Source organism: Coturnix japonica, chromosome 5 (genome assembly GCF_054131305.1).
Source record: "Coturnix japonica strain WE chromosome 5, WE-NBRP24, whole genome shotgun sequence".
NCBI classification, from domain to species: domain Eukaryota; kingdom Metazoa; phylum Chordata; class Aves; order Galliformes; family Phasianidae; genus Coturnix; species Coturnix japonica.
In genome coordinates this window covers 1,132,154-1,149,919 of record NC_140667.1, presented here as the reverse complement: position 1 = coordinate 1,149,919, position 17,766 = coordinate 1,132,154, and positions in this window count along the sequence as shown.

Sequence of the window (17,766 nt, the reverse complement as noted above, 5' to 3'; positions counted from 1 at the left end):
CTTATTCCTCATTTCTTGGTTTTCCTCCGCACTTATTCCGCTTTTCTTGGTTTTCCTCTGCTCTAAGATCACTTTTCTTGGTTTTCCTCCTTTCTAACCCCGCTTTTCTTGGTTTTCCTCTGCTGTAACCCAGCTTTTCTTGGTTTTCCTCCGCTCTAACCCCGCTTTTCTTGGTTTTCTTCCGTTCTAACTCTGCTTTTCTTGGTTTTCCTCCACTCTAACCCCGCATTTCTTGGTTTTCATCCGCATGAACCTCGCTTTTCTTGGTTTTCCTCCGCTCTAACCCAGCTTTTCTTGGTTTTCCTCCGCTCTAACTTCGCTTTTCTTGGATTTCCTCCGCTCTAACCCTGCTTATCTTTGTTTTCCTCCTCTCTAACATCATTTTTCTTGGTTTTCCTCTTAACTAACTTCGCTTTTCTTGGTTTTCCTCCGCTCTAAACCAGCTTTTCTGGGTTTTTCTCCACTCTAACCATTCTTTTCTTGGATTTCTGCTGCTCTAACCGCGCTTTTCTTTGTATTCTTCCTCTAACTCCTTTTTCTTGGTTTTCCTTCGCTCTATCCCCGATTATCATGGTTTTCCTCCACTCTAAACCCCGCTTTTCCTGGTTTTCCTCCGTTCTATCTCCGCTTTTCTTGGTTTTCCTCCGCTCTAACTTCACTTTTCTTGGTTTTCCTCCGAACTAACCCCGCTTTTCTTGGTTTTCCTCCGCTCTAACCACGCTTTTCTCGGTTTTCCTCCGCACTTATTCCGCTTTTCTTGGTTTTCCTCACCTCTAACTTCACTTTTCTTTCTTTTCCTCCGCTCTAATCCCGCTTTTCATGCTTTTCCTCCTCTCTAAACCCGATTTTTTTTGTTTTCCTCCGCTCTAACCCCGCTTTTCTTGGTTCTCCTCCACACTAACCCCGTTTTTCTTCAATTTCCTCCGCTTAACCCAACTTTTCTTGGTTTTCCTCCGCTCTAACTCCGCTTTTCTTGGTTTTCTTCCGCTCTAACTTCACTTTTCTTGGTTTTCCTCCTTTCTAACCTCTCTTTTCTTGGTTTTCCTCCGCTCTATCTTCGCTTTTCTTGGTTTTCCTCCGCTCTAACCCCGCTTTTCTTGGTTTTCCTCTGCACTTATTCCGCTTTTCTTGGTTTTCCTCCGCTCTAAGTTCGCTTTTCTTGGTTTTTCTCCACTCTAACCATGCTTTTCATAGTTTCATAGTTTCGTGCTGGTTGGAAGGGACCTTACAGATCATCGACTCCAGCTCCCGGGATTCGAGCCTCTGTGTAGCAGAGCGGCACTTCTACCACTTGCGCCATAGGGGGGATTCGAACTACGGGCCCCAGTGTTGCAAGGCGGCGTCTTTAACCACTGCGCCACCGGGGCACACTTGGATTTCTGCTGCTCTAACCGCGCTTTTCTTTGTTTTCTTCCTCTCTAACTTCTTTTTATTGGTTTTCCTTCGCTGTAACCCCGACTATCTTGGTTTTCCTCCGTTCTAACCCCGCTTTTCTCGGTTTTCCTCCGCTCTAACTTCACTTTTCTTGGTTTTCCTCCGCTCTAACCCCGTTTTTCATGCTTTTCCTCCGCTCTAAACCCGATTTTCTTGGTTTTCCTCCGCTCTAACCTTGCTTTTCTTGGTTCTCCACCACACTAACCCCGCTTTTCTTCGTTTTCCTCTGCTCTAACCCAGCTTTTCCTTGTTTTCCTCCGCTCTATCCCCGCTTTTCTGGGTTTTCCTCACCTCTAACTTACCGTTTCTTTCTTTTCCTCCGCTCTAACCCCGTTTTTCTTGGTTTTCCTTCTCTCTAACCCCGCTTTTCTTGGTTTTCCTCCACTCTAACCCCGCTTTTCTTGGTTTTCCTTTGCTCTAACTTCACTTTTCTTGGTTTTCCTCCTTTCTAACCCCGCTTTTCTTGGTTTTCCTTCGCTCTATCCCAGCTTTTCTTTGTTTTCCTCCGCTCTAACCCTGCTTTTCTTGGTTTTCCTCAGCACTTATTCCTCATTTCTTGGTTTTCCTCCGCACTTATTCCGCTTTTCTTGGTTTTCCTCTGCTCTAAAATCACTTTTCTTGGTTTTCCTCCTTTCTAACCCCGCTTTTCTTGGTTTTCCTCCGCTATAACCCCGCTTTTCTTGGTTTTCCTCCGCTCTAACTTCGCTTTTCTTGGTTATCCTCCGCTCTAAACCTGGCTATCTTTCTTTTCCTCCTCTCTAACATCATTTTTCTTGGTATTCCTCTTCTCTAACTTCGCTTTTCTTGGTTTTCCTCCTCTCTATCCCCTCTTTTCTTGGTTTTCCTCACTTCTATCTTCACTTTTCTTTATTTTCCTCCGCTCTAACACCTCTTTTCTTGGTTTTCCTCCGCTCTATCTTCGCTTTTCTTGGTTTTCCTCCGCTCTAACCCCGCTTTTCTTTGTTTTCCTCTGCACTTATTCCGCTTTTCTTGGTTTTCCTCCGCTCTAAGTTCGCTTTTCTTGGTTTTCCTCCGCTCTAAACCTGCTTATCATTCTTTTCCTTTTCTCTAACATCATTTTTCTTGGTATTCCTCTTCTCTAACTTCGCTTTTCTTGGTTTTCCTCCGCTCTATCCCCGCATTTCAAGGTTTTCCTCACCTCTATCTTCACTTTTCTTTCTTTTCCTCCACTCTAACCCCGATTATCTTGGTTTTCCTCCACTCTAACCCAGCTTTTACTGGTTTTCTTCTGCTCTATCCCCGCTTCTCTTGGTTTTCCTCACCTCTAACTTCACTTTTCTTTCTTTTCCTTCACTCTAACCCCGATTATCTTGGTTTTCCTCCACTCTAACCCCGCTTTTCTGGGTTTTCTTCCGTTCTAACTCTGCTTTTCTTGGTTTTCCTCCGCTCTAACCCCGTCATTCTTGGTTTTGACCCGCATGAACCTCGCTTTTCTTGGTTTTCCTCCGCTCTAACTATGCTTTTCCTAGATTTCCTTCGCTCTAACCCAGCATTTATTGGTCTTACTGCGCTCTAACCCCGCTTTTCTTGGTTTTCCTCACCTCTAACTTCACTTTTCTTTCTTTTCCTCCGCTCTAACCCCGGTTTTCTCGGTTTTCCTTCTCTCTAACCCCGCTTTTCTTGGTTTTCCTCCGCTCTATCTTCACTTTTCTTGGTTTTCCTCTTTTCTAACCTCGCTTTCCTTGGTTTTCCTCCCCTCTAACCCCGCTTTTCTTGGTTTTTCTCCACTTTAACCCAGCTTTTCTTGGTTTTTCTCCACTCTAACCATGCTTTTCATAGTTTCATAGTTTCGTGCTGGTTGGAAGGGACCTTACAGATCATCGAGTCCAGCTCCCGGGATTCGAGCCTCTGTGTAGCAGAGCGGCACTTCTACCACTTGCGCCATAGGGGGGATTCGAACTACGGGCCCCAGTGTTGCAAGGCGGCGTCTTTAACCACTGCGCCACCGGGGCACACTTGGATTTCTGCTGCTCTAACGGCGCTTTTCTTTGTTTTCTTCCTCTCTAACTTCTTTTTATTGGTTTTCCTCCGCTCTAACCCCGATTATCTTGGTTTTCCTGCTTTCTAACCCGCTTTTCTTGGTTTTCTTCCGTTCTAACTATGCTTTTCTTGGTTTTCCTCCACTCTAACCCCGCATTTCTTGGTTTTCATCCGCATGAACCTCGCTTTTCTTGGTTTTCCTCCGCTCTAACCCAGCTTTTCTTGGTTTTCCTCCGCTCTAACTTCGCTTTTCTTGGATTTCCTCCGCTCTAACCCTGCTTATCTTTGTTTTTCTCCTCTCTAACATCATTTTTCTTGGTTTTCCTCTTATCTAACTTCGCTTTTCTTGGTTTTCCTCCGCTCTAAACCAGCTTTTCTGGGTTTTTCTCCACTCTAACCATTCTTTTCTTGGATTTCTGCTGCTCTAACCGCGCTTTTCTTTGTATTCTTCCTCTAACTCCTTTTTCTTGGTTTTCCTTCGCTCTATCCCCGATTATCATGGTTTTCCTCCACTCTAACCCCGCTTTTCCTGGTTTTCTTCCGTTCTATCTCCGCTTTTCTTGGTTTTCCTCCGCTCTAACTTCACTTTCCTTGGTTTTCCTCCACACTAACCCCGCTTTTCTTGGTTTTCCTTTGCTCTACCTTCACTTTTCTTGGTCTTCCTCCGAACTAACCCCGCTTTTCTTCGTTTTCCTCCGCTCTAACCCTGCTTTTCTTGGTTTTTCTCTGCTCTAACCCTGCTTTTCTTGGTTTTCCACCTCTCTAACCATACTTTTCTTGGTTTTTTGCTGCTCTAACCGCGCTTTTCTTTGTATTCTTCCTCTAACTCCTTTTTCTTGGTTTTCCTTCGCTCTATCCCCGATTATAATGGTTTTCCTCCACTCTAACCCCGCTTTTCCTGGTTTTCTTCCGTTCTATCTCCGCTTTTCTTGGTTTTCCTCCGCTCTAACTTCACTTTCCTTGGTTTTCCTCCACACTAACCCCGCTTTTCTTCGTTTTCCTCCGCTCTTACCCTGGTTTTCTTGGTTTTTCTCCGCTCTAACCCTGCTTTTCTTGGTTTTTCTCCACTCTAACCATACTTTTCTTGGATTTTTGCTGCTCTAACCGCGCTTTTCTTTGTTTTCTTCCTCTCTAACTTCTTTTTATTGGTTTTCCTTCGCTGTAACCCCGACTATCTTGGTTTTCCTCCATTTTAAGCCCGCTTTTCTTGGCTTTCCTCTGCTCTAACTTCACTTTCCTTGGTTTTCCTCCGCTCTAACCCCGCTTTTCTCGGTTTTCCTCCGCTCTAACTTCACTTTTCTTGGTTTTCCTCCGCTCTAACCCCGCTTTACTTGGTTTTCCTCCGCTCTAAACCCGATTTTTTTGGTTTTCCTCCGCTCTAAACCCGCTTTTCTTGGTTCTCCTCCAAACTAACCCCGCTTTTCTTCGTTTTCGTCCGCTCTAACCCAGCTTTTCTTTGTTTTCCTCCGCTCTATCCCCGCTTTTCTTGGTTTTCCTCACCTCTAACTTACCTTTTCTTTCTTTTCCTCCGCTCTAGCCCCGTTTTTCTTGGTTTTTTTTCTCTCTAACCCCGCTTATCTTGGTTTTCCTCCGCTCTAACCCCGCTTTTCTTGGTTTGCCTCCGCTCTATCCCAGCTTTTCTTTGTTTTCCTCCGCTCTAACCCTGCTTTTCTTGGTTTTCCTCAGCACTTATTCCTCATTTCTTGGTTTTCCTCCGCACTTATTCCGCTTTTCTTGGTTTTCCTCTGCTCTAAGATCACTTTTCTTGGTTTTCCACCTTTCTAACCCCGCTTTTCTTGGTTTTCCTCTGCTGTAACCCAGCTTTTCTTGGTTTTCCTCCGCTCTAACCCTGCTTTTCTTGGTTATCCTCCGCTCTAAACCTGGCTATCTTTCTTTTCCTCCTCTCTAACATCATTTTTCTTGGTATTCCTCTTCTCTAACTTCGCTTTTCTTGGTTTTCCTTCTCTCTATCCCCTCTTTTCTTGGTTTTCCTCACTTATATCTTCTCTTTTCTTTCTTTTCCTCCGCTCTAACACCTCTTTTCTTGGTTTTCCTCCGCTCTATCTTCGCTTTTCTTGGTTTTCCTCCGCTCTAACCCCGCTTTTCTTTGTTTTCCTCTGCACTTATTCCGCTTTTCTTGGTTTTCCTCCGCTCTAAGTTCGCTTTTCTTGGTTTTTCTCCGCTCTAAACCTGCTTATCATTCTTTTCCTCCTCTCTAACATCATTTTTCTTGGTATTCCTCTTCTCTAACTTCGCTTTTCTTGGTTTTCCTCTGCTCTATCCCCGCTTTTCAAGGTTTTCCTCACCTCTATCTTCACTTTTCTTTCTTTTCCTCCACTCTAACCCTGATTATCTTGGTTTTCCTCCACTCTAACCCAGCTTTTACTGGTTTTCTTCTACTCTATCCCCGCTTCTCTTGGTTTTCCTCACCTCTAACTTCACTTTTCTTTCTTTTCCTCCACTCTAACCCCGATTATCTTGGTTTTCCTCTGCTCTAACCCCGCTTTTCTTGGTTTTCTTCCGTTCTAACTCTGCTTTTCTTGGTTTTCCTCCGCTCTAACCCCGCCATTCTTGGTTTTGACCCGCATGAACCTCGCTTTTCTTGGTTTTCCTCCGCTCTAACTATGCATTTCCTAGATTTCCTTCGCTCTAACCCAGCATTTATTGGTCTTACTCCGCTCTAACCCCGCTTTTCTTGGTTTTCCTCACCTCTAACTTCACTTTTCTTTCTTTTCCTCCGCTCTAACCCCGGTTTTCTCGGTTTTCCTCTTTTCTAACCCCGCTTTTCTTGGTTTTCCTCCCCTCTAACCCCGCTTTTCTTGGTTTTTCTCCACTTTAACCCAGCTTTTCTTGGTTTTTCTCCACTCTAACCATGCTTTTCATAGTTTCGTAGTTTCGTGCTGGTTGGAAGGGACCTTACAGATCATCGACTCCAGCTCCCGGGATTCGAGCCTCTGTGTAGCAGAGCGGCACTTCTACCACTTGCGCCATAGGGGGGATTCGAACTACGGGCCCCAGTGTTGCAAGGCGGCGTCTTTAACCACTGCGCCACCGGGACACACTTGGATTTCTGCTGCTCTAACCGCGCTTTTCTTTGTTTTCTTCCTCTCTAACTTCTTTTTATTGGTTTTCCTTCGCTGTAACCCCGACTATCTTGGTTTTCCTCCAATCTAAGCCCGCTTTTCTTGGCTTTCCTCCGCTCTAACTTCACTTTCCATTGTTTTCCTCCGCTCTAACCCCGCTTTTCTCGGTTTTCATCCGCATGAACCTCGCTTTTCTTGGTTTTCCTCCGCTCAAACCCTGCTTTTCTTGGTTTTCCTCCGCTCTAACTTCGCTTTTCTTGGTTTTCCTCCGCTCTAAACCAGCTTTTCTGGGTTTTTCTCCACTCTAACCATTCTTTTCTTGGATTTCTGCTGCTCTAACCGCGCTTTTCTTTGTATTCTTCCTCTAACTCCTTTTTCTTGGTTTTCCTTCGCTCTATCCCCGATTATCATGGTTTTCCTCCACTCTAACCCCGCTTTTCCTGGTTTTCTTCCGTTCTATCTCCGCTTTTCTTGGTTTTCCTCCGCTCTAACTTCACTTTCCTTGGTTTTCCTCCGCACTAACCCCGCTTTTCTTCGTTTTCCTCCGCTCTAACCCAGCTTTTCTTGGTTTTCCTCTGCTCTTAGTTCATTTTCTTGGTTTTCCTCCTTTCTAACCCCGCTTTTCTTGGTTTTCCTCTGCTCTAACCCAGCTTTTCTTGGTTTTCCTCCGCTCTAACCCCGCTTTTCTTGGTTATCCTCCTCTCTAAACCTGGCTTTCTTTCTTTTCCTCCTCTCTAACATCATTTTTCTTGGTATTCCTCTTCTCTTACTTCGCTTTTCTTGGATTTCCTCCACACTAACCCCTCTTTTCTTGCTTTTTCTCACTTCTATCTTCACTTTTCTTTCTTTTCCTCCGCACTAACCCCTCTTTTCTTGGTTTTCCTCCGCTCTATCCCAGCTTTTCTTGGTTTTCCTCCGCTCTAACCCCGCTTTTCTTTGTTTTCCTCTGCACTTATTCCGCTTTTCTTGGTTTTCCTCCGCTCTAAGTTCGCTTTTCTTGGTTTTCCTCCGCTCTAAACCTGCTTATCTTTCTTTTCCTCCTCTCTAACATCATTTTTCTTGGTATTCCTATTCTCTAACTTCGCTTTTCTTGGTTTTCCTCCGCTCTATCCCCGCTTTTCTTGGTTTTCCTCACCTCTATCTTCACTTTTCTTTCTTTTCCTCCGCTCTTACCCTGGTTTTCTTGGTTTTCCTTCTCAGTAACCACGCTTTTCTTGGTTTTCCTCCGCTCTAACCCCGATTTTCTCGGTTTTCCTCTGCACTTATTCGTCTTTTCTTGGTTTTCCTCCACTCTAACCCCGCTTTTCTTGGTTCTCCTCCACACTAACCCCGCTTTTCTTCGTTTTCCTCCGCTCTAAACCAGCTTTTCTTTGTTTTCCTCCGCTCTATCCCCGCTATTCTTGGTTTTCCTCACCTCTAACTTCCCTTTTCTTTCTTTTCCTCCGCTCTAACCCCAGTTTTCTTGGTTTTCCTTCTCTCTAACCCCGCTTTTCTTCGTTTTCCTCCGCTCTAACCCCGATTATCTTGGTTTTCCTCCACTCTAACCCAGCTTTTACTGGTTTTCTTCCGCTCTATCCCCGCTTCTCTTGGTTTTCCTCACCTCTAACTTCGCTTTTCTTTCTTTTCCTCCACTCTAACCCCGATTAACTTGGTTTTCCTTCACTCTAACCCCGCTTTTCTTGGTTTTCTTACGTTCTAACTCTGCTTTTCTTGGTTTCCCACCGCTCTAACCCCGCCATTCTTGGTTTTGATCCGCATGAACCTCGCTTTTCTTGGTTTTCCTCCGCTCTAACTATGCATTTCCTAGTTTTCCTTCGCTCTAACCCAGCATTTATTGGTCTTACTCCGCTCTAACCCCGCTTTTCATGATTTTCCTACGCTTGAACCCCGCTTTTCTTGGTTTTCCTCACCTCTAACTTCACTTTTCTTTCTTTTCCTCCGCTCTAACCCCGCTTTTAATGCTTTTCCTCCTCTCTAAACCCGATTTTCTTGGTTTTCCTCCGCTCTAACCCCGCTTTTCTTGGTTCTCCTCCACACTAACCCCGTTTTTCTTCGATTTCCTCCGCTCTAACCCAGCTTTTCTTGGTTTTCCTCTGCTCTAACCCCGCTTTTCTTGGTTTTCCTCCGCTCTAACTTCACTTTTCTTGGTTTTCCTCCTTTCTAACCTCTCTTTTCTTGGTTATCCTCCGCTCTATCTTCGCTTTTCTTGGTTTTCCTCCGCTCTAACCCCGCTTTTCTTGGTTTTCCTCTGCACTTATTCCGCTTTTCTTGGTTTTCCTCCCCTCTAACCCCGCTTTTCTTGGTTTTTCTCCACTTTAACCCAGCTTTTCTTGGTTTTTCTCCACTCTAACCATGCTTTTCATAGTTTCATAGTTTCGTGCTGGTTGGAAGGGACCTTACAGATCATCGAGTCCAGCTCCCGGGATTCGAGCCTCTGTGTAGCAGAGCGGCACTTCTACCACTTGCGCCATAGGGGGGATTCGAACTACGGGCCCCAGTGTTGCAAGGCGGCGTCTTTAACCACTGCGCCACCGGGGCACACTTGGATTTCTGCTGCTCTAACCGCGCTTTTCTTTGTTTTCTTCCTCTCTAACTTCTTTTTATTGGTTTTCCTCCGCTCTAACCCCGATTATCTTGGTTTTCCTGCTCTCTATCCCGCTTTTCTTGGTTTTCTTCCGTTCTAACTCTGCTTTTCTTGGTTTTCCTCCACTCTAACCCCGCATTTCTTGGTTTTCATCCGCATGAACCTCGCTTTTCTTGGTTTTCCACCGCTCTAACCCAGCTTTTCTTGGTTTTCCTCCGCTCTAACTTCGCTTTTCTTGGATTTCCTCCGCTCTAACCCTGCTTATCTTTGTTTTCCTCCTCTCTAACATCATTTTTCTTGGTTTTCCTCTTATCTAACTTCGCTTTTCTTGGTTTTCCTCCGCTCTAAACAAGCTTTTCTGGGTTTTTCTCCACTCTAACCATTCTTTTCTTGGATTTCTGCTGCTCTAACCGCGCTTTTCTTTGTATTCTTCCTCTAACTCCTTTTTCTTGGTTTTCCTTCGCTCTATCCCCGATTATCATGGTTTTCCTCCACTCTAACCCCGCTTTTCCTGGTTTTCTTCCGTTCTATCTCCGCTTTTCTTGGTTTTCCTCCGCTCTAACTTCACTTTCCTTGGTTTTCCTCCACACTAACTTCACTTTTCTTGGTTTTCCTCTTTTCTAACCTCGCTTTCCTTGGTTTTCCTCCCCTCTAACCCCGCTTTTCTTGGTTTTTCTCCACTTTAACCCAGCTTTTCTTGGTTTTTCTCCACTCTAACCATGCTTTTCATAGTTTCGTAGTTTCGTGCTGGTTGGAAGGGACCTTACAGATCATCGACTCCAGCTCCCGGGATTCGAGCCTCTGTGTAGCAGAGCGGCACTTCTACCACTTGCGCCATAGGGGGGATTCGAACTACGGGCCCCAGTGTTGCAAGGCGGCGTCTTTAACCACTGCGCCACCGGGACACACTTGGATTTCTGCTGCTCTAACCGCGCTTTTCTTTGTTTTCTTCCTCTCTAACTTCTTTTTATTGGTTTTCCTTCGCTGTAACCCCGACTATCTTGGTTTTCCTCCAATCTAAGCCCGCTTTTCTTGGCTTTCCTCCGCTCTAACTTCACTTTCCATTGTTTTCCTCCGCTCTAACCCCGCTTTTCTCGGTTTTCATCCGCATGAACCTCGCTTTTCTTGGTTTTCCTCCGCTCAAACCCTGCTTTTCTTGGTTTTCCTCCGCTCTAACTTCGCTTTTCTTGGTTTTCCTCCGCTCTAACCCTGCTTATCTTTGTTTTCCTCCTCTCTAACATCATTTTTCTTGGTTTTCCTCTTATCGAACTTCGCTTTTCTTGGTTTTCCTCCGCTCTATACCAGCTTTTCTGGGTTTTTCTCCACTCTAACCATTCTTTTCTTGGATTTCTGCTGCTCTAACCACGCTTTTCTTTGTATTCTTCCTCTAACTCCTTTTTCTTGGTTTTCCTTCGCTCTATCCCCGATTATCATGGTTTTCATCCACTCTAACCCCGCTTTTCCTGGTTTTCTTCCGTTCTATCTCCGCTTTTCTTGGATTTCCTCCGCACTAACCCCGCTTTTCTTGGTTTTCCTCTGCTCTAACTTCACTTTTCTTGGTTTTCCTCCGAACTAACCCCGCTTTTCTTCGTTTCCCTCCGCTCTATCTTCGCTTTTCTTGGTTTTCCTCCGCTCTAAGTTCGCTTTTCTTGGATTTCCTCCGCTCTAACCCCGCTTTTCTTTGTTTTCCTCACCTCTAACTTCCCTTTTCTTTCTTTTCCTCCACTCTATCCCCGGTTTTCTTGGTTTTCCTTCTCTGTAACCCCGCTTTTCTTGGTTTTCCTCCGCTGTAACCCTGCTTGTCGTGGTTTTCCTCCGGTCTAACGTCACTTTTCTTGGTTTTCCTCCTTTCTAACCCCGCTTTTCTTGGTTTTCCTCCGCTCTAACCCCGCTTTTCTTGGTTTTCCTCCGCTCTAACCCCGCTTTTCTTGGATTTCCTCTGCTCTAACCCCGCTTTTCTTGGTTTTCCTCACCTCTAACTTCACTTTTCTTTCTTTTCCTCCGCTGTAACCCCGGTTTTCTTGGTTTTCCTTCTCTCTATCTCCTCTTTTCTAGGTTTTCCTCCGTTCTAAACCCGCTTTTCGTGGTTTTCCTCCCCTCTAACTTCACTTTTCTTGGTTTTCCTCCTTTCTAACCCCGCTTTTCTTTGTTTTCCTCCGCTCCAACCCAGCTTTTCTTGGTTTTCCTCTGCTCTAACCCCGCTTTTCTTGGTTTTCCTCTGCACTTATTCCGCTTTTCTTGGTTTTCCTCCGCTCTAACCCAGCTGTTCTTGGTTTTCCTCCGCTCTAACCCTGCTTTTCTTGGTTTTCCTCCACTCTAACCCCGCTTTTCATGCTTTTCCTCCTCTCTGTTCTTGGATTTCCTCCGCTCTAACTTCGCTTTTCTTGGTTTTCCTCCGCTCTAACCCTCCTTGTCTTTGTTTTCCTCCTCTCTAACTTCATTTTTCTTGGTTTTCCTCTTCTCTAACTTCGCTTTTCTTGGTTTTCCTTCGCTCTAACCCCACTTTTCTTGGTTTTCCTCCGCTCTAACTTCACTTTTCTTTCTTTTCCTCCGGTCTAACCCCGATTATCTTGGTTTTCCTGCTCTCTAACCCCGCTTTTCTTGGTTTTCTTCCGTTCTAACTCTGCTTTTCTTGGTTTTCCTCCGCACTAACTTTGCATTTCCAAGTTTTCCCTCGCTCTAACCCCGCATTTCTTGGTTTTCCTCCGCTCTAGCCTCGCTTTTCATGCCATTCCTCCGCTCTAACCCCGATTTTCGTGGTTTTCCTCCGCTCTAACTCCGCTTTTCTTGGTTCTCCTCCACACTAACCCCGCTTTTCTTGGGTTTCCTCCGCTCTAACCCCGCTTTTCTTGGTTTTCCTCCGCTCTAACTTCACTTTTCTTGGTTTTCCTCCTTTCTAACCCCTCTTTTCTTGGTTTTCCTCGGCTCTATCTTCGCTTTTCTTGGTTTTCCTCCGCTCTAATCTCGCTTTTCTTGGTTTTCCTCTGCACTTATTCCGCTTTTCTTGGTTTTCCTCCGCTCTAAGTTCGCTTTTCTTGGTTTTCCTCCGCTCTAAACCTGCTTATCTTTCTTTTCCTCCTCTCTAACATCATTTTTCTTGGTATTCCTCTTCTCTAACTTCGCTTTTCTTGGTTTTTCTCCGCTCTATCCCCGCTTTTCTTGGTTTTCCTCACCTCTATCTTCACTTTTCTGTCTTTTCCTCCGCTCTAACCCTGGTTTTCTTGGTTTTCCGTCTCAGTAACCACGCTTTTCTAGGTTTTCCTTCGCTCTATACCAGCTTTTCTTGGTTTTCCTCCGCTCTTACCCCGGTTTTCTTGGTTTTCCTCCGCACTTATTCCGCTTTTCTTGGTTTTCCTCCACTCTAACCCCGCTTTTCATGCTTTTCCTCCTCTCTAAACCCGATTTTCTTGGTTTTCCTCCACTCTAACCCCGTTTTTCTTGGTTCTCCTCCACACTAACCCCGCTTTTCTTCATTTTCCTCCGCTCTAAACCAGCTTTTCTTTGTTTTCCTCCGCTCTATCCCCGCTATTCTTGGTTTTCCTCACCTCTAACTTCCCTTTTCTTTCTTTTCCTCCGCTCTATCTCCGGTTTTCTTGGTTTTCCTTCTCTGTAACCCCTCTTTTCTTGGTTTTCCTCTGCTCTAAACCGGCTTGTCGTGGTTTACCTCCGCTCTAACTTCACTTTTCTTGGTTTTCCTCCGCTCTAACCCCGCTTTTCTTGGTTTTCCTCCGCTCTAACCCTGCATTTCTTGGTTTTCCTCCACACTAACCCCGCTTTTCTTGGATTTCCTCCGCTCTAAACCAGCTTTTCTTGGTTTTCCTGTGCTCTATCCCCGCTTTTCTTGGTTTCCTCACCTCTAACTTCACTTTTCTTTCTTTTCCTCCGCTCTAACCCCGCTTTTCTTGGTTTTCCTTCTCTCTAACCCCGCTTTTCTTGGATTTCCTCCGCTCTAACCCCGCTTTTCTTGGTTTTCCTCACCTCTAACTTCACTTTTCTTTCTTTTCCTCTGCTCTAACCCCGGTTTTCTTGGTTTTCCTTCTCTCTATCTTCTCTTTTCTAGGTTTTCCTCCGTTCTAAACCCGCTTTTCGTGGTTTTCCTCCCCTCTAACTTCACTTTTCTTTCTTTTCCTCCGCTCTAACCCCGCTTTTCTTTGTTTTCCTCCGCTCCAACCCAGCTTTTCTTGGTTTTCCTCTGCTCTAACCCCGCTTTTCTTGGTTTTCCTCTGCACTTATTCCGCTTTTCTTGGTTTTTCCTCTGCTCTAACCCAGCTGTTCTTAGTTTTCCTCCGCTCTAACCCTGCTTTTCTTGGTTTTCCTCCACTCTAACCCCGCTTTTCATGCTTTTCCTCCTCTCTGTTCTTGGATTTCCTCCGCTCTAACCCCGCTTTTCTTGGTTTTCCTCTGCACTTATTCCGCTTTTCTTGGTTTTTCCTCCGCTCTAACCCAGCTGTTCTTGGTTTTCCTCCGCTCTAACCCTCCTTGTCTTTGTTTTCCTCCTCTCTAACCCTGCTTTTCTTTATTTTCCTCCGCTCTAACCCCGATTATCTTGGTTTTCCTGCTCTCTAACCCCGCTTTTCTTGTGTTCTTCCGTTCTAACTCTGCTTTTCTTGGTTTTCCTCCGCACTAACTTTGCATTTCCAAGTTTTCCCTCGCTCTAACCTTGCATTTCTTGGTTTTCCTCCGCTCTAACCCTGCTTATCTTTGTTTTCCTCCGCACTTATTCCGCTTTTCTTGGTTTTCCTCCACTCTAACCCCGCTTTTCATGCTTTTCCTCCTCTCTAAACCCGATTTTCTTGGTTTTCCTCCACTCTAACCCCGTTTTTCTTGGTTCTCCTCCACACTAACCTTGCTTTTCTTCATTTTCCTCCGCTCTAAACCAGCTTTTCTTTGTTTTCCTCCGCTCTATCCCCGCTATTCTTGGTTTTCCTTACCTCTAACTTCCCTTTTCTTTGTTTTCCTCCGCTCTATCCCCGGTTTTCTTGGTTTTCCTTCTCTGTAACCCCTCTTTTCTTGGTTTTCCTCTGCTCTAACCCTGCTTGTCGTGGTTTTCGTCCGCTCTAACTTCACTTTTCTTGGTTTTCCTCCTTTCTAACCCCGCTTTTCTTGGTTTTCCTCCGCTCTAACCCCGCATTTCTTGGTTTTCCTCCTCACTAACCCCGCTTTTCTTTGATTTCCTCCGCTCTAAACCAGCTTTTCTTGGTTTTCCTGTGCTCTATCCCCGCTTTTCTTGGTTTCCTCACCTCTAACTTCACTTTTCTTTCTTTTCCTCCGCTCTAACCCCGGTTTTCTTGGTTTTCCTTCTCTCTAACCCCCTTTTCTTGGTTTTCCTCCGCTCTAACCCTGCTTTTCTTGGTTTTCCTCCGCTCTAACGTCACTTTTCTTGGTTTTCCTCCTTTCTAACCCCGCTTTTCTTGGTTTTCCTCCTTTCTAACCTCGCTTTTCTTGGTTTTCCTCCGCTCTAACCCAGCTTTTCTTGGATTTCCTCTGCTCTAACCCCGGTTTTCTTGGTTTTCCTGCGCTCCAACCCAGCTTTTCTTGGTTTTCCTCTGCTCTAACCCCGCTTTTCTTGGTTTTCCTCTGCACTTATTCCGCTTTTCTTGGTTTTCCTCCGCTCTAACCCAGGTGTTCTTGGTTTTCCTTCGCTCTAACCCTGCTTTTCTTGGTTTTCCTCCACTCTAACCCCGCTTTTCATGCTTTTCCTCCTCTCTGTTCTTGGATTTCCTCCGCTCTAACTTCGCTTTTCTTGGTTTTCCTCCGCTCTAACCCTCCTTGTCTTTGTGTTCCTCCTCTCTAACTTCATTTTTCTTGGTTTTCCTCTTCTCTAACTTCGCTTTTCTTGGTTTTCTTCTGCTCTAACCCCGCTTTTCTTGGTTTTCCTCTGCACTTATTCCGCTTTCTTGATTTTCCTCCGTTTTAAGTTCGCTTTTCTTGGTTTTCCTCCGCTCTAAACCTGCTTATCTTTCTTTTCCTCCTCTCTAACATCATTTTTCTTGGTATTCCTCTTCTCTAACTTCGCTTTTCTTGATTTTCCTCTGCTCTATCCCCGCTTTTCTTGGTTTTCCTCCGCTCTTAACCCGCTTTTCTTGCTTATCGTCCGCTCTTGCCTCGCTTTTCTTGGTTTTCCTTCGCTGTAACTTCGCTTTTCTTGGTTTTCTTCGGCTCTATCCCAGCTTATCTTTCTTTTCCTCCTCTCTAACATCATTTTTCTTGGATTTCCAATTCTCTAACTTCGCTTTTCCTGGTTTTCCTCTGCTCTAACCCCGCTTTTCTTGGTTTTTCTCCGTTCTAGCCCAGCTTTTCTGGGTTTTTCTCCACTCTATCCAGGCTTTTCTTGGATTTATGTTGCTCTAACCGCGCTTTTCGTTGTATTCTTCCTCTCTAACTACTTTTTCTAGCTTTTCCTTCACTCTATCCCCGATTATCTTGGTTTTCCTCCACTCTAACCCTGCTTTTCCTGGTTTTCTTCCGTTCTAACCCCGCTTTTCTTGGTTTTCCTCCGCTCTAACCCAGCTTTTCTATGGTTTCCTCCGCTCTAACCTGGTTTTCTTGGTTTTCCTTCTCTCTAACCCCGCTTTTCTTGGTTTTCCTCCGCTCTAACCCGGCTTTCCTTGGTTTTCCTTTGCTCTAACTTCACTTTTCTTGGTTTTCCTTCTCTCAAACCCCCTTTTCTTGGTTTTCCTTTGCTCTATCCCCGCTTTTCTTGGTTTTCCTCCACACTTATTCCACTTTTCTTGGTTTTCCTGCGCTCTAACTTCACTTTTCTTGGTTTTCCTCCGCTCTAACCCTGCTTATCTTTGTTTTCCTCCTCTCTAACTTCATTTTTCTTGGTATTCCTCTTCTCTAACTTCGCTTTTCTTGGTTTTCCTCCACTCTAACTTCGCTTTTCTTGTTTTTCCTCCGCTCCAACCCAGATTTTCTTGGTTTTTCTCCACTCTAACCATGCTTTTCTTGGATTTCTGCTGCTCTAACCGTGCTTTTCTTTGTATTCTTCCTCTCTAACTTCTTTTTCTTGGTTTTCCTTCGCTCTATCCCCGATTACCTTTGTTTTCCTCCTTTCTAACCCCGCTTTTCTTGGTTTTCTTCCGTTCTAAACCCCGCTTTTCCTGGATTTTCTTCCGCTCTAACCCAGCTTTTCTTTGTTTTCCTCCGCACTATCCCCACTATTCTTGGTTTTCCTCACCTCTAACTTCACTTTTCTTTCTTTTCCTCCGCTCTAACCCCGGTTTTCTTGGTTTTCCTCCGCTCCAACCCAGCTTTTCTTGGTTTTCCTCTGCTCTAACCCCGCTTTTCTTGGTTTTCCTCTGCAATTATTCCGCTTTTCTTGGTTTTCCTCCGCTCTAACCCAGGTGTTCTTGGTTTTCCTCCGCTCTAACCCTGCTTTTCTTGGTTTTCCTCCACTCTAACCCCGCTTTTCATGCTTTTCCTCCTCTCTGTTCTTGGATTTCCTCTGCTCTGACTTCTCTTTTCTTGGTTTTCCTCCGCTCTAACCCTCCTTGTCTTTGTGTTCCTCCTCTCTAACTTCATTTTTCTTGGTTTTCCTCTTATCTAACATCGCTTTTCTTGGTTTCCCTCCGCTCTAACCCCGCTTTTCTTGGTTTTCCTCTGCACTTATTCCGCTTTTCTTGATTTTCCTTTGCTCTAAGTTCGCTTTTCTTGGTTTTCCTCCGCTCTAAACCTGCTTATCTTTCTTTTCCTCCGCTCTATCCCCACTATTCTTGGTTTTCCTCACCTCTAACTTCACTTTTCTTTCTTTTCCTCCGCTCTAACCCCGGTTTTCTTGGTTTTCCTCCGCTCCAACCCAGCTTTTCTTGGTTTTCCTCACCTCTAACTTCACTTTTCTTTCCTTTCCTCCGCTTTAACCCCGGTTTTCTTGGTTTTACTTCTCTCTAACCCCGCTTTTCTTGGTTTTCCTCCGCTCTAACCCAGATTTTCTTGGTTTTCCTCAGCACTTATTCCACTTTTTTTGGTTTTCCTCCACTCTAACCCCGCTTTCCTTTTTTTTTTTTCGCTCCAACCCAGCTTTGCTTGGTTTTTCTCCACTCTAACCATGCTTTTCTTGGATTTCTGCTGCTCTAACCTCGCTTTTCTTTGTATTCTTCCTCTCTAACTTCTTTTTCCTGGTTTTCCTTTGCTCTATCCCCGATTATCTTGGTTTTCCTCCACTCTAACACCGCTTTTCCTGGTTTTCTTCCGTCTAACTCTGCTTTTCTTGGTTTTCCTCCGCTCTAACCCCGCTTTTCTTGGTTTTCCTCCGCTCTAACCCCGCTTTTCTTGTTTTTTCTCCGCTCCAACCCAGCTTTTCTTGTTTTTTCTCCACTCTAAACATGCTTTTCTTGGATTTCTGCTGCTCTAACCGCGCTTTTCTTTGTATTCTTCCTCTCTAACTTCTTTTTCCTTTTTTTCCTTCTCTCTATCCTAGATTATTTTTGTTTTCCTCCACTCTAACCCCGCTTTTCCTGGTTTTCTTCCGTTCTAACTCTGCTTTTCTTCGTTTTCCTCCCCTCTAACCCCGCTTTTCTTGGTTTTCCTCCGCACTTATTCCACTTTTCTTGGTTTTCCTCCGATCTAACACCGCTTTTCTTGGTTTTCCTCACCTCTAACTTCACTATTCTTTCTTTTCCTCCGCTCTAACCCCGGTTTTCTTGGTTTTCCTTTTCTCTATCC